Genomic DNA, 16,726 nt, shown 5'->3' with positions numbered 1-16,726 from the left:
TTGGATCTCCTTGCAGTCCAAGGGACTCTCAAGAGTCTTCTCCAATACCACACTTCAAAAGCATCAATTCTTTGGCGCTCAGCCTTCTTCATAGTCCAACTCTCACATCCATACATGACGACAGGAAAAACCATAGCCTTGACTAGATGAAACTTTGTTGGCAAAGTAATGTCTCTGCTTTTGAATCTGCTATCTAGGTTGGTCATAACTTTCCTTCCAAGGAGTAAGCGTCTTTTAATTTCATGGCTGCAGTCACCATCTGTAGTGATTTTGGAGCCCAGAAAAATAAAGTCTGACACTATTTCCACTGTTTCCCCATCTATTTCTCATGAAGTGGTGGGACCGGATGCCATGATCTTTGTTTTCTGAATGTTGAGCTTTAAGCCAACTTTTTCACTCTCCACTTTCACCTTCATCAAGAGGCTTTTGAGTTCTTCTTCACTTTCTGCCATAAGGTTGGTGTCATCTGCATATCTGAGGTTATTGATATTTCTCCCAGCAATCTTGATTTCAGCTTGTGCTTCTTCCAGTCCAGCGTTTCTCATGATGTACTCTGCATAGAAGTTAAATAAACAGGGTGACAATATACAGCCTTGACGAACTCCTTTTCCTATTTGGAACCAGTCTGTTGTTCCATGTCCAGTTCTAACTGTTGCTTCCTGACCTACATACAAATTTCTCAAGCGGCAGATCAGGTGGTCTGGTATTCCCATCTCTTTCAGAATTTTCCACAGTTTATTGTGATCCATACAGTCAAAGGCTTTGGCATAGTCAATAAAGCAGAAATAGATGTTTTTCTGGAACTCTCTTGCTTTTTCTATGATCCAGCGGATGTTGGCAATTTGATCTCTGGTTCCTCTACCTTTTCTAAAACCAGCTTGAACATCAGGAAGTTCACGGTTCACATATTGCTGAAGCCTGGCTTAGAGAATTTTGAGCATTACTTTACTAGCGTGTGAGATGAGTGCAATTGTGCGGTAGTTTGAGCATTCTTTAGCATTGCCTTTCTTCGGGATTGGAATGAAAACTGACCTTTCCCAGTCCTGTGGCCACTGCTGAGTTTTCCAAATTTGCTGGCATATTGAGTGCAGCACTTTCACAGCATCATCTTTCAGGATTTGGAATAGCTCAACTGGAATTCCATCACCTCCACTAGCTTTGTTCGTAGTGATGCTTTCTAAGGCCCACTTGACTTCACATTCCAGGATGTCTGGCTCTAGGTCAGTGATCACACCATCGTGATCACTATGATCAACTATGAATACAACAACCCATTTCCCAGGTGGTGCTAGTGGTAAAGAACCCACCAGCCAATGCAGGAGACAAAAGAGATGCAGTTTTGATCTCTGGGTCAGGAAGATCCCCTGAAGGAGGGCATGGCAACCCACTCCAGTATTCTTGCCTGGAGAATCCCTTGGACAGAGGAGCCTGTTGGGATATGGTCCGTAGGGTTGCAAAGAGTTGGACACAACTGAAGTGACTTAGCACGCATGCATGCATGGATACAACAACTTGAATGACTCTCAAGAGCATTATACCAAGTGAAAAAAAAATTGATCCCACAAAAGATCCCATACACTATGATTTCTTTTATGTAACATCCTCAAAATGATAAAAATAAATAAAGAGATGGAAAATAGCTGTTTGCCAAGGGCAGAGAGAAAGAGGAGGGTGTGACTACAAAGGTTCTTCATCTCGGTAGCATGGAAGCTCTGTCTCTTGGTTGTGATGTGGTTGCATAAATCTGTGCATGTGATAAAATGACACAGAAAATACATACACATATTGCACCAATGTCACTTTCCTGGCCATGATATTGTAAGAAAATTATGTCCCAGGTAACCACTGGAGGAAACTAGCTTTGAAAGGTACATGGGGTCTCTCTGTGTTAACTTTGCAACTTCCTGTGAAACTATAATGGCTTTAAAATTATAAATTTATACAAATCAACCAACAGTGCGGACTCCTCTGCACAGCAAGTATAAATACAGCATAGCTAACGATGCCAAAAAAGTATCAGATCTTTTTCAAAGGTGTGCTGTCACTAAAGAGCTGCATCAAAGGCAAGAAGAAATAAAATCGTGCTGAACTGTGTTCTCGGGGCTGTCACAGCGGCCTCCATTTCTGCAGAGCTCTGAACCATCTGTTTTCCGGGAATGCACAAAGTGAGGGTGGAAGCACAAACCCCTTTAGTTGGATCCCACCAACAATCAAGGTCGGTTTGGTCGTTTGGTCTATAAGAACATTCTGCATCCAGGTACCATATTCCTCTGTCCCCTTTGGAAAAATTCCAGAAAATAAGACCATAGCATGTAGCCCCATGTAGCATGCAGGAAACGTTTCTTCACCGTAGCCTCTCCCTGTAAAGAATGCCTCTCTCTCCCCACCTTTTTCAGTTCTTTGCTATGTCTCCCTCCAAGTTTGCCTGACTTATTAGCCTGATCTTTCTAGTGAAGTTGTATTAATGGCAAAGCAGGCAAACCTGTGAACGATGTGGCAACCCCAGGCGGTGGCCTTCTGCGGTCCTCCCTGTGCATAGCGACCCAGCTCATGCTCCCCACGAGCCGGCGGGACCTGAGCGTTACCTGTGAACCACCAGTTGCCCCTGGAGAAGCTGCTGGGCAGCCCTCACCAAGTACCAACACTGCGAACACAGCAGCCTGATCAGCTTTTGGCCAAAGTTGCCTCCTGGTGAATTACACCTTTTTTTCTTTTTCTCATTTAACATTTTTATAGTACTGTGAGTGTACCCAATGTTATAAAATTATGCCAAAACAAAGAGTAAAGTCCTGGTCTTGAGGAGTATGTGGTGTAAAAGGCACGAATGACGCAAGGAAAAATAACAGCAAGAACACACAGAGTGGGGAGGAAATGTAAGGTAGAATCAATAAGACTTTCAATGAACCAAAAATGGAAAGGCTACGGGCAGGGCTCCAGCTCCTCCCCATAAAACAGAAATACAATAGCAGTAGCAACAGTAACATTTGGGGGTGTTTATTGTTATTAATATGTATCGTGCAGTATTGTCGAATTAATTCTGTAACACAGGTACTTTTACTATACCTACCTGGAAATAAAGAGTTTCTTTTAACTGTTAACAAACACCTCTAATGCTTACAAAGTGCCAAATATGCTTCTGAATAAACTAACTCATTTAATTCTCATAAAATCCTTCTGAAATAGGAACTGTTTCACTCACTTTACAGATAAAGAGAATGAAGCAGTCAGGTTAAGTGACTTGCTCAGTGTGGCTCAGGTAGAAAGTAAGGGAGCCAGAATTTAAACCTGAGAAGTCAGAAGGATGGAGCCAAGATCCAAATCCAGGAAGCCCAACTCTGTGATGGCTCCAGGATTCATATCCACATGCCCTGACTCTCAAACCTGTGTGTTTCCTTATGTGCAATGAAACACAATGAAAAAATAATTTAATTTTAAAATATTTATATTGATTATTCACAATGCAGATTTATTTTGTAAAGGCCTTTAATATTGTGACGAAAAAGTGTTTATTTGAAGAATAAATATTGTTTTAAAAAAAAAAGGCATGGGATTCTCCAGGCAAGAGTACTGGAGTGGAGTGCCATTGCCTTCTCCAAAATGAAGTGTTGGGAATAGGTAAATATAGCAAGTAGATGATTGTTCACCTAGGACTAGAGTTGTGGGGCTTCCCTGGTGGCTCAGTGGTAAAGAATCTGCCTGCAGTACAGAAGACCTGTGTTTGATCTCTGGTTTGGGGAGATTCCCTAAAGGAGGGCATGGCGACTGACTCCAGTACTCTTGCCTGGACAATCCCATGGACGGAGGAGCCTGGCAGGCTGCAGTCCCTGGGGTTGCACGGAGTCGGACACGACTGAAGTGACTAAGCAGCATCAGCAGCAGAGGGATTGTGAGAAAATGGGTAATGACTGCTAATGAGTATGTGGCTTTTTTGGGGGTAGGGGTGATAAAAATGTTCCAAATTTGATTGTAATGATGGTGGCATAACTTTCCAAATACACTGAAACTCATTGAATTGTATACTTAAAATTGATACATTTTTTTGTGTATGAGTTATATCTCAATAAACTTCTTACTGAAAAAATAAAATAAAATAAAATAAAAATAAAAAAAAGGGAACATGTTTTCCTCCTTCCTTCCTTCATTCAATAAACATGCATGAGTGTCTGTTTACGCCAGACACTATGTGAGGTACCAGGGTGACAGCAGTGACCAAAAGACAAAAATGAGAGAAAACAAGGGAACCAGACATGATGTTCATTTTAATGATGAATACACACTAGATCAGGAGCGCTGGGGGCAAAGAGCCAACAGGAAATAAGGGAACATTTCGATCTTATTATACAGGGAATGACACTGATCTGGGCTGGACTGTCCCACATGAGTATTATTTAGTCCTCTTTTCACTGCCTCCCTTCTGTTTCCCTCATTGTAGTTACAGCACTTCGAGGAGAACACGTTATCAAACAACACTTAGTACAGACATTTGTTAACACATCAAACAGTGCTTTGGGTGACAGAAGGAGTAACATTAATGATAAGAGCTATCACATATTAAACGCTTCTTATGTGTTAGGCATTGGTCTAGAATTTTACATATGTTAACTCATTTAATAGATCATGAGATTGATTCTATTATGATCCAAATTTTATAGACGAAGAGATTGAAACTCAGAAAGATTAAGAAACTTACCCAAGGATCTAATGCTAAAATGTGGAGGTTTTAATCTGTTAACGGAAATTAGGTTTGGGATTACTTATAGGTTTCAGTCACTCTTTGAATTCCCTTCCTCATGACAGTGTGAGTGAGTGTTTTACAAGTCTGGAAATGGTGAAGTGGCATGCAGACCTCTGAACCTGCAATGAAAAACTAGTATAAAAGATCCCTAAAGAAAAACGAGATGCTGGGAGTTAAGTTTTCAAAGTCTACTATCAAAACCTAGAATTTTAATTGGCTTAAACCTCTATTTTGGAGATAAGAGAGTGAAATTTATTACTGTCTTCTCATTTCATTTTTTTAATAAATTTTTTACTTTCTGATTCTTCTTTAGCATGCTAAAGTGAAAAATAAAATCAACAAAAACTAAAATAAGAAGAGAAATCCACATCCCTCCAAGCTACCTTTTAAGAAAAGCATAATAAAGCATTAGCTAGGAAGTCTTTTTCATGATCATGTGGATTGTACCTATACCAAAATAAAATGTCCCCTTGAGAACGAGAAAAATAATTTGGTTTTCCCGTACAGAGGACAACAAGGTCTGGTCTTCCTATCTGAGCTTAGGTTTTAAAACACTAACATTATAAAGAGTTATAGTCCTCTATTATAGGGCCATAATAAAATGATAAAATAGTAAAATGTATCACTAACTCTTATTATATTCAGACATTTTGTTCCCTGTTAGCACAGTTCACTTCCGACATTCAAGAGAGAGGCAGAGCTATGGGACATTTGCAGAGAAAGCATGTTAGGACCCAGACCACATACTCACCCAACCCCCACATCCCCACCCATCCCCACCCCCACCCGCACCTCCTCCAGCAATCTCCATTGAACTCTTAAATTCCCCATATGGTCTCTACCTTCTTTCTCTGCTTAGGCCAGTCTTTCTGTTGAGAATCCTCCCCTACTTCCTTCACTTCTTTGCCTGGCTGACTTTTATTTCTGCTTCAAAACCCATCTGAGGTATCATCTGGTCTAGAAATGTTCTCTGACCCCTTTCCTAAGCCAGATTTGGTGGCAGAGTGCTCAAATCTGATTTTTTCCCCCTGGCCCTTCACATGCTGTTAACACAACTGTTTGCTTATTTATTCTTTCCTTCACTAGACTCATCCTTCTACTCAACAAACATTTTTTGATCACCTAGTATTCGCCTGGGACTCTGGTAGGTGTTAGGGAGACGAGGAGAAAAGAAACTCCCTAATACTTCCTGGGGGATAATGATATTCAATGATTGTTTGCAGAATGAATGAATGAAATTAGGTCACTACAAACAGTGGAAAGAAGACCAGAAGATTAGCAGGCACGTGAAAGTGATTTGTTTTTCTTCATTCTCCCGTTTCTCACAGCCCATTCTGTTGTATAACACCTCTCTAAGCTTCTTGATTTAAGTTTTTGCTCTCCTCGTGGTCTTCATCTTACTGCTGTCTTTATAGGAAGCAGGAACCTTGGCATAGGAGGGACCACAGTTCTGATGCCAGCCCTGTCGCTTACTATCTCTGTGATCCTTGGCTCTTTGCTTAATTTCTCTGAGCTGGAATCTCCTCCTCTGTAAAATGGAAATTACAAATATCTATACAGTGGAGTATTCTGTGGAAAATTCTGAAAGAGATGGGAATACCAGACCACCTGATCTGCCTCTTGAGAAATTTGTATGCAGGTCAGGAAGCAACAGTTAGAACTGGACATGGAACAACAGACTGGTTCCAAATAGGAAAAGGAGTATGTCAAGGCTGTATATTGTCACCCTGCTTATTTAACTTATATGCAGAGTACATCATGAGAAACGCTGGACTGGAAGAAACACAAGCTGGAATCAAGATTGCTGGGAGAAATATCAATAACCTCAGATATGCAGATGACAGCACCCTTATGGCAGAAAGTGAAGAGGAACTCAAAAGCCTCTTGATGAAAGTGAAAGTGGAGAGTGAAAAAGTTGGCTTAAAGCTCAACATTCAGAAAACGAAGATCATGGCATCCAGTCCCATCACTTCATGGGAAATAGATGGGGAAACAGTGGAAACAGTGTCAGACTTTATTTTGGGGGGCTCCAAAATCACTGCAGATGGTGACTGCAGCCATGAAATTAAAAGACGCTTACTCCTTGGAAGGAAAGTTATGACCAACCTAGATAGCATGTTCAAAAGCAGAGACATTACTTTGCCAACAAAGGTCCGTCTAGTCAAGGCTATGGTTTTTCCTGTGGTTATGTATGGATGTGAGAGTTGGACTATGAAGAAGGCTGAGCGCCGAAGAATTGATGCTTTTGAACTGTGGTGTGGGAGAAGACTCTTGAGAGTCCCTTGGACTGCAAGGAGATCCAACCAGTCCATTCTGAAGGAGATCAGCCCTGGGATTTCTTTGGAAGGAATGATGCTAAAGCTGAAACTCCAGTACTTTGCCACCTCATGCGAAGAGTTGACTCATTGGAAAAGACTCTGATGCTGGGATGGATTGGGAGCAAGAGGAGAAGGGGACGACAGAGCATGAGATGGCTGGATGGCATCACTGACTCGATGGACATGAGTCTCAGTGATCTCCGGGAGTTGGTGATGGACAGGGAGGCCTGGCGTGCTGCAATTCATGGGGTCACAAAGAGTCGGACACAACTGAGTAACTGATCTGATCTGATATGATCTGATACAGTGGAGTATTGTGTGAAGATTAAATGTGATTCACACATTAAAAGGGCTTGACTCTTAGTCTGACTTTGAAGAGTCTTCCTTTCTTTTGGCTCTCCCCTTCTTCTATCCCTCATCTTCCTACAAGACATCATCAGGGTAGTAGTAGTATGCGAGATGGTTTCATGTGACACATGGAATTTTTTAGAATAGTAATATTACTTTTATATATATTATACATTTTTAGAATAGTAATATTACCTATACATATTAAAATATATGTTCATTAAATTTCATTAAATTTTTGTTTTCTATAGAAATTATTGCTTTGGATTTGCAAGAAATAAAACATTTAAGTTTTTTTTAAATAGGAAAAGAATCTGAAAAAGAATGGAGATATATATACTCCAATATAAAAAAAAATTTTTTAATGAGAAGAAAAAAAAATAGTTACAAAAATTATTGTCAGTACAAAGGATGGGGGGTGGGGGGGAATATGCCTAAAAACCACTGCAGAAATGAACAAAAATGATAATATAAAAGAAGAAAAACCTTTAGCTCAGAAGTTCACAAGCTGCTATATTATGCTTGTCCTGAGAGCTTGATAAACTGAGAAGCCTCTTAAAAGTGAAAGGGAGAGTGAAAAAGTTGCTTAAAACTCAACATTCAAAAAACTAAGATCATGGCATCCAGTCCCATCACTTCATGACAAATAGATGGGGAAATAATGGAAACTGTGACTTTATTTTCTTGGGCTCCAAAATCACTGCAGATGGTGACTACAGCCATCCTGTTTTTAAAAGATGCTTGCGCCTTGGAAGAAAAGTTATGACCAACCTAGACAGCATATTAAAAAGCAGAGACATTACTTTGCCAACAAAGATCCATCTAGTCAAAGCTATGCGGTTTTTCCAGTAATCATGTATGGATGTGAGAGCTGGACTATAAAGAAAGCTGAGCACTGAAGAATTGATGTTTTTGAACTGTGGTGTTGGAGAAGACTCTTGAGAGTCCCTTGGACTACAAGGAGATCCAACCAGTCAATCCTAAAGGAAATCAGTCCTGAATATTCATTGGAAGGACTGATGCTGAAGGTGAAACTCCAATACTTTGGCCACCTGATGTGAAGAACTGACTCATTGGAAAAGACTCTGATGCTGGGAAAGACTGAAGGCAGGAGGAGAAGGGGACAACAGAGGATGAGATGGTTGGATGGCATCACTGACAAAATGGACATGAGTTTGAGCTAGCTTTGGGAGTTGGTGGTGGACAGGGAGGCCTGGCATGCTGCAGTCTATGAGTCACAAAGAGTCGTACACGAATGAGCAACTGAACTGAACCATAGTTATGCATTTCTCAAATGTCACTTGTAAAAAAAAATCCAGTCCTGGGTCTGACAAATATTAATTCTTAAGCTGCTTTTGGCTTTCTTAGGATAGAATTAGTCTCTAATAGACTAGGAAGTCAGTCTTGGGTCTCCAGAACCTGTCTAGTTCTGACTATGATTAAATATAAAGTGAAAGAAGATTGTTCTGTACACTTAAGAATAATCAATGCCTAAACAGAACTTCCAAAGATGTTCTATGTCCCCCACACTGTGTATCTCCATTTCTTGATCTATAATATAGCTAGAATAATAGAATCTAGCTCAATAGGCTAGGGTCAGATGAGGGTCAAATGTTAAAAGAAGCACTTAGTAACATATAGGGAATATAGTAATTGATATGTATGCGTGAGCCATTATTATGATGAATGGAGCAGAAACTAGCCTCTTTGGGGCACCTAGCACTGCATACTCTGGCAGAAGAGCTGACCTCCTATGCCCACAGCCTTGAAAGTTATTTATCCCTTTACCCCAGTCTTCCTGTTTTTTGAGGTTTTGTGATAAAATCAGCCCATTAGAAGCTTTCTGTCTCTGAACACATATGTGTTGTTGTTTAGTCGCTAAGTCATGTCTGACTCTTTGCCACCCCATGGTATTCTGTAACTTGGGGAGATCAGACACTGTCTTCAGTGTCTCTGTGCTTACAATCTTCTACCTAAAACACAGATTTTCTGTAGATTCATTTGTTAGAATTTGAGACTGTATCACACACACACAAACATTTCTTGTGTTCCATATGAGAGAGTCCACCAGTCTCACCCACTCCTTAGAGCCTTATCTGCAGTGTGGAGACAAAAAAAAAAAAACAACCCACAGGCGAATTTACACCCCCTCCCAGCAAAAGTCAAGGTAATGAAAAGTTTTAACCAATGCTGAAACAAACCCAGGCCCTGGAAATGTGATCTGGGTGTAGGATCCTCTCTTTACAACATAAGACAATTTAGTCATAATGATGTCATAATGCTTATGTCTGCACTGCCTAGGGAGCGAATAAAGATGAATATAGGAAATCAGGAATTTGGGAAACAGACCATTCATAGTGAAAGGCTGGCCACTCCCTCCTTTCCTTAAGGGTACCAAAGTGCACCACTACCCAACCAATAACAAAGAAAGCAGGTCCAGCAGCCTTGGGGGATGGGGCACCTGACCAGGAGGAGGTGGAGGTTAAGTGCAAGACCAGGTCTTCTTACACCTCCAGCAGAGGTTACCCTTCGCTTCTCCTCTCTTCTCAGGGTCTAAGATCCCTCTGAGACAGGTAGAAATACACCTTTTGCACTAAGAGATACACATCAAGAGCCAACCTGGCGTCCTCCGGTGAAATCAGGCCCAGGTATTTAAAGGCTCTGCGGAGGACTGCAGGTGGGGATTTCTGGATCATCCCTGGTTTAGTTTACCCAGTTCCTCTAACCAAGTCGGCAACCTGGTACCCACTTCCTGGGCTGGTTCGGTGCACATGGAAGGGACACTCGCAACCTTTCCCTGCTGGTTCACTAGGGGAAGCTGGGGGACGCGCGGTTCTCCACTTCCAGCCAACGCCCACTAGGGCGCACGCCCACCTGTGCGAAGAGCCCCTCCCTGAACCTCGCGGCGCTCTGGAGCTGGTCCCCGCGCTCACCCCTCTCCTCTCCCGGACTCCGAGGTGCTCCCAGCGTCCCCGCTCTCTTCCTTCCATTCTTTCTCTCCCTTTTCTCCATTTTCCTTCCTACTCCTACCCCTCTCGGGGTCTGGACCCTTATCGCTCTCTCCTTTTCTCCTCCTCCTTGGACTTCAACCCTCTTCCCCGACGGCCCCTCTCCGTTCCCTTGGTTCCACTTGTCTTTCCTGCTCGCTTTTCTGCGCCGCTCTTTCCCTGTTTTCTGCGCGCCCCAGTCTTCTCAGTCCGACGGCAAGGAACGCGCTCACCGCCGGCAGCCACGGTCCCCAGATCCAGCGCTGATCTCGCCTTCTTCCTCCCCTACAGGAGCCTCCCCGGAGTTTCCTCGGCCAAGCCCGAACTCCCGACCCAGGGAACCGCGCTGGCCTCCCAGGGGGCCCAGCTGTCAGGGAAGATGGGTCTATTTTAGGTCCTGCATCCAGTGTCCCCACCCCGAGGACGCGGGCACTGGTCCCGCGACTCGGGTAACACCTCTCCAGCACGATCCTTAGCTAACGTGGAGCCAGTTCCTCCAGAGGGTCTCGGATCCCCTGGCCAGGCAGGCGGCGGCGCCACGGCTGTGGATGGCGGTCTCAAAACAAGCATCGCGAAATTCGAACACCCAGGGAACCCGGGCTCGCGGGCGGGGCGTTCCAGCGCAAGCCAACCACTGCCAGCCCCCCCAGGAATAGGCCGCCTTGGCACAGTCACTTCTCCTGGCATAGAGACTCACAGGAGCTTTCCCAGCCTGTGCCCTTTACCTCGGTTTGCCCTGGTTTACTTAATTTCTAGTCAGTCCGGTCATTAGCCTGCAGTAACCCACACGCAGTGGGATCCTTTGGAAAATGATAAGGATTTAGGACCATCAACAAGACACGAGGAGCCATAACGCCTGACCTAAGCCCCAGAAGGTTGAGAGACCACGCTGCAGACGTGTGCCTGTCCCCATGCGCACACGAGCGCGCGCGCGCACACACACACACACATATCCCAGTTGGGATCCAGCCACAGGTTTGCACACTGACAAGTCTTTAAGTCAACGGAAAATATAAACAGCTTCACTCACCCGCCTTTTTCTTCCCTCTCCCGATTGGGATCCAGGGGAAAAGGGTGGATTGAGAGACCCTTCTTTCTTTTCTTTTCGCCTTTCTAAAGAGTGGAAATTTCCATCATGTGATAGGGGGCAGCATCCCCAGTGTCGCGTTTCCTGTGGACCCTCCCTTCCAGCCCCAGCCACCAATCGTCAGGCGGCAACCTGAGATGTCAACGAAAGCATCCTCCCAGGTGGGGCTGAGCTGTCCAGCTGTCCCCCAAGAGTGAAGCCTGGGACCCGCCAGCCCCTGCTCCAGCTTTCCTGGACCCACGACAACAGAGGATATCGTGGTGTGAGCTGAGCTTTTCTGTGGGTTTTTTTTTTTTTTTTTTTTTTTAACAATTAAGTTCCTTCATTAGTCAAGGTTGCATTTATTGTATCTGTCCTATATGTGGAAATACATGTCCATGCTCATTTTGAAGTCTGTAAAAGAGTCTTTCTTTCAGTAGGTGGCCCTAAACTTCCTGTAGGTTTGATGATGTCAAACCTGAATCTGACATAAAGGAAAAAAAATTGAGGAAGGGTTGTAAATGAAAAACCTGGCATTCACAGTAAAAATCACTTAATGCAAGAGCAGTGTAGAAGATAGCTTTCCAGCCCTTAACCATGGCTAGGGGTCTTTTGTGGTCATTTCCCACCCACTCCAAGATTCCACTGTAAGCATAATCCTCAGTATATATGAAGAAGGAATTAGGATTTAATAAATAGCACTACAATTTCAGTTCTGCTTGTTAAAGGCACCACTTACCATTTTAAGGAAAGCTGTTTACATTGAAACTTTTCTGAGGTTAACCAAAATTCCTGTTTCCAAAAAGCCTATGCGTGTAACAAATATGTTCACAACCTCCTGTTTATTTAATGCTCGTTTGTCATTCTTTAAGGGAGAAAATGTTCTCCTGTAGAGATCTGAGCCCCACAGTTTAACAAACTTATCAGGCAACACAAATTACTTTTTAAATTATCATATACCCAATTTAACTTTATCCAGAATGGTAAGGTTCACTGTTCAGACTGTGAATATCTAGAACCGTCTTATTTTACAGTTCCCATTACCTAATACATCAGCAGCATCTCAGCACTTTAAAAAAAAAAAGGAAAAAAACAAAAACAAAAATCCATCCACATAATGCAGATATATAATAATCAGGAGGATTAAAAACTCTCCATTAACACACATACACACACATCAGTTCAGTTCAGTCAGTCAATCATGTCCGACTCTTTGCAACCCCATGAACTGTAGCACGCCAGGCCTCCCTGTCCATCACCAACTCCCGAAGTTTACCCAAACTCGTGTTCATCCAGTCAGTGATGCCATCCAGCCATCTCATCCTCTGTCGTCCCCTTCTCCTCCTGCCCCCCAATCCCTCCCAGCATCAGAGACTTTTCCAATGAGTCAGCTCTTCGCATGAGGTGGCCAAAGTACTGGAATTTCAGCTTTAGCATCATTCCTTCCAAAGAACACTCAGGACCGATCTCCTTTGAATGGACTGGTTGGATCTCCTTGCAGTCCAAGGGACTCTCAAGAGTCTTCTCCAACACCACACTTCAAAAGCATCAGTTCTTCGGTGCTCATCTTTCTTCACAGTCCAACTCTAACATCCATACATGACTACTGGAAAAACCATAGCCTTGACTAGACGAACCTTTGTTGACAAAGTAATGTCTCTGCTTTTGAATATGCTATCTAGGTTGGTCATAACTTTCCTTCCAAGGAGTAAGCGTCTTTTAATTTCATGGCTGCAGTCACCATCTGCAGTGATTTTGGAGCCCAAAAAAATAAAGTCTGACACTGTTTCCACTGTTTCCCCATCTATTTCCCATAAAGTGATGGGACCAGATGCCATGATCTTCGTTTTCTGAATGTTGAGCTTTAAGCCAACTTTTTCACTCTCCACTTTCACTTTCATCAAGAGGCTTTTGAGTTCCTCTTCACTTTCTGCCATAAGGGTGGTGTCATCTGCATATCTGAGGTTATTGATATTTCTCCCGGCAACCTTGATTCCAGCTTGTGCTTCTTCCAGTCCAGCATTTCTCATGATGTACTCTGCATATAAGTTAAGCTGTGAAAAGAAGAGAAGCAAAAAGCAACGGAGAAAAGGAAAGCTATAAGTATCTGAATGCAGAGTTCCAAAGAATAGCAAGGAGAGATAAGAAAGCCTTCCTCAGCGATCAATGCAAAAAAAAAAAATAGAGGAAAGCAACAGAATGGGAAAGACTAGAGATCTTTTCAAGAAAATTAGAGATACCAAGGGAACATTTCATGCAAAGATGGGCTCAATAAAGGATAGAAATGGTATGGACCTAACAGAAGCAGAAGATATTAAGAAGAGGTGACAAGAATACACAGACGAACTGTACAAAAAAGATCTTCACAATCAAGAAATTAGAATACATCAGAATAATTTTGATGTCTCTTTAAACTTGTTGAAACTAGATTATCTTCACATTATTACACTTTTCCATCGATTCTTGTTTAATAAATATAAGCATCTTTTATAAAAGTATTAAATTGTCAAAATTGGTAAAATTGGAAGAGGATTAATGAGATCATGATAGATATATATTTCTCTCTACCTAAATTAGTAAAAGCAAAATCCAAGTTTCTAAAACAAAAGGTCCTTTCAGAGAAAACACAAATAAAGATGGGATCAATGCAGTCCTAAGACTGATACTAGTTCACTATGCAGCTACTCAACTTTTTAATGAATTGCTTTAGTCATGATGCTGTGAAAGTGCTGCACTCAATATGCCAGCAAATTTGGAAAACTCAGCAGTGGCCACAGGACTGGAAAAGGTCAGTTTTCATTCCAATCCCAAAGAAAGGCAATGCCAAAGAATGCTCAAACTACCACACAATTGCACTCATCTCACACGCTAGTAAAGTAATGCTCAAAATTCTCCAAGCCAGGCTTCAGCAATATGTGAACCGTGAACTTCCTGATGGTCAAGCTGGTTTTAGAAAAGGCAGAGGAACCAGAGATCAAATTGCCAACATGCACTGGATCATAGAAAAAGCAAGAGAGTTCCAGAAAACATCTATTTCTGCTTTATTGACTATGCCAAAGCCTTTGACTGTGTGGATCACAAAAAACTGTGGAAAATTCTGAAAGACATGGGAATACCAGACCACCTGATCTGCCTCTTGAGAAATCTGTATGCAGTTCAGGAAGCAACAGTTAGAACTGGACATGGAACAACAGACTGGTTCCAAATAGGAAAAGGAGTACGTCAAGGCTGTATATTGTCACCCTGCTTATTTAACTTCTATGCAGAGTACATCATGAGAAACGCTGGACTGGAAGAAACACAAACTGGAATCAAGATTGCCGGGAGAAATATCAATAACCTCAGATATGCAGATGACACCACCCTTATGGCAGAAAGTGAAGAGGAACTCAAAAGCCTCTTGATGAAAGTAAAAGTGGAGAGTGAAAAAGTTGGCTTAAAGCTCAACATTCAGAAAACGAAGATCATGGCATCCAGTCCTACCACTTCATGGGAAATAGATGGGGAAACAGTGGAAACAGTGCAGACTTTATTTTTGGGGACTCCAAAATCACTACAGATGGTGACTGCAGCCATGAAATTAAAAGACGCTTCCTCCTTGGAAGGAAAGTTATGACCGACCTAGGTACCATATTCAAAAGCAGAGACATTACTTTGTCAACAAAGGTTCGTCTAGTCAAGGCTATGGTTTTTCCTGTGGTCATGTACGGATGTGAGAGTTGGACTGTGAAGAAGGCTGAGCACCAAAGAATTGATGCTTTTGAAGTGTGGTGTGGGAGAAGACTCTTGAGAGTCCCTTGGACTGCAAAGAGATCCAACCAGTCCATTCTGAAGGAGATCAGCCCTGGGATTTCTTTGGAAGGAATGATGCTAAAGCTGAAACTCCAGTACTTTGGCCACCTCATGCGAAGAGTTGACTCATTGGAAAAGACTCTGATGCTGGGAGGGATTGGGGGCAGGAGGAGAAGGGGACGACAGAGGATGAGATGGCTAGATGGCATCACTGACTCGATGGACATGAGTCTGAGTGAACTCCGGGAGTTGGTGTTGGACAGGGAGGCCTGGCGTGCTGCGATTCATGGGGTCGCAAAGAGTTGGACAGGACTGAGCGACTAATCTGATCTGATCTGATCTGGTGTCCATATCTTAGCTAGTACATAAAAATAGTGGTTCATTGCCTAATTTTGTAGAGAACTATAGGTTGTTCATTTCATATGTGCTACTTACTTTAATCATACATGTATTGAAATAAAATGAATTGCATTGTCTATAAAGCCACAAACTGATGAGCAAAATTCAAACTTGTCATCTTTTGTAGCTATTTTACATTCTTAGAGTTTTAGAAGAGCTCTGAGCAATGTCTAGGTGATATAATACAACTGGCATGCCATTGTCTTTCCGTGATATAATCAAACTCTTGTTATGCTGAATATACTTAACCATCCTCAAGGGCTTGTTTTAAACCAGCGTTCGAAAGAGAAGGGAATGGCAGTCCCTGGAGAAGGGAATGGCAATCCACTCCAGTATTCTTGCCTGGAGAATCCCGTGGACAGAGGAGCCTGGTGGGCTACAGTCCATGGGATCACAAAGAGTCAGACTTGACTAAGCGACTAACACTACTACTACTACTTGTGAGGTTGGTGTTTTTATCTTTACTTTTCAGATGAGAAAACAGAGTGAAGGAGTTAAGGGACTTGCCAGAGGCAGAATCAGAGGAAGGATTAAGCTATATATGATTCCAAAGGTCTCCCCCTTCTGTCCCATTGTTAGAATTCTCCTCATTTGGGCTCCAGAAGCACATCATAACACACGAGTATAGGCCCCAGTAGACTTCAAGCTCCCGAGCAACCATTCTCCGTTTATTCTCATCAGTGTTCCCAACATTTGCTGTAGGGTAGCTCTGTAGTTATTTATTGGATGAGTGGATGAACTAATGAAGAACACCCCTACAATTTGTGTACTGTCACACACTCTGTGCCTGAGTTATTTGTTAAATAAAGTGATCTGTGATTTATCCCTAGTGATATTTTGCATCTTCTCTCAATTTTTTCTCTGTAGTTAAGAAGAACCATAATTAGGTGGCCAGTTAGAATCTTGGTGCCCAGAGAGACAGTCGCTGATTCAGTCTGCCAGGCTACCAGTTACCCTGACATGCTTTGCATAACTGGTGTTTGAACAGAGACTGACATTGATTTGCTATTGCCAGGTAACACAACAGCATGGCAGCTTTTAGAAAATACCAAATTACTCTCAAAGCAAATTTTCCCCTTTG

The 16,726-nt window shown here is 42.5% G+C and overlaps 1 protein-coding gene across 1 annotated transcript in view; it reads right to left on the bottom strand.

The window, feature by feature from the left end:
* The window catches only part of SLC38A4 (solute carrier family 38 member 4), an 85,535-nt gene extending 73,995 nt beyond the window's left edge, over positions 1–11,540 (bottom strand). The window contains exon 1 of the mRNA XM_019960738.2: positions 11,419–11,540. The gene's annotated coding sequence lies outside the window, so the exon portion shown is untranslated. The remainder of the gene's footprint in view (positions 1–11,418) is intronic.
* Between the last annotated feature and the right edge of the window lie 5,186 nt (positions 11,541–16,726).

Source organism: Bos indicus, chromosome 5 (genome assembly GCF_029378745.1).
Source record: "Bos indicus isolate NIAB-ARS_2022 breed Sahiwal x Tharparkar chromosome 5, NIAB-ARS_B.indTharparkar_mat_pri_1.0, whole genome shotgun sequence".
NCBI classification, from domain to species: Eukaryota; Metazoa; Chordata; class Mammalia; order Artiodactyla; family Bovidae; genus Bos; species Bos indicus.
This window is presented reverse-complemented; position numbering and strand designations above follow the sequence as displayed.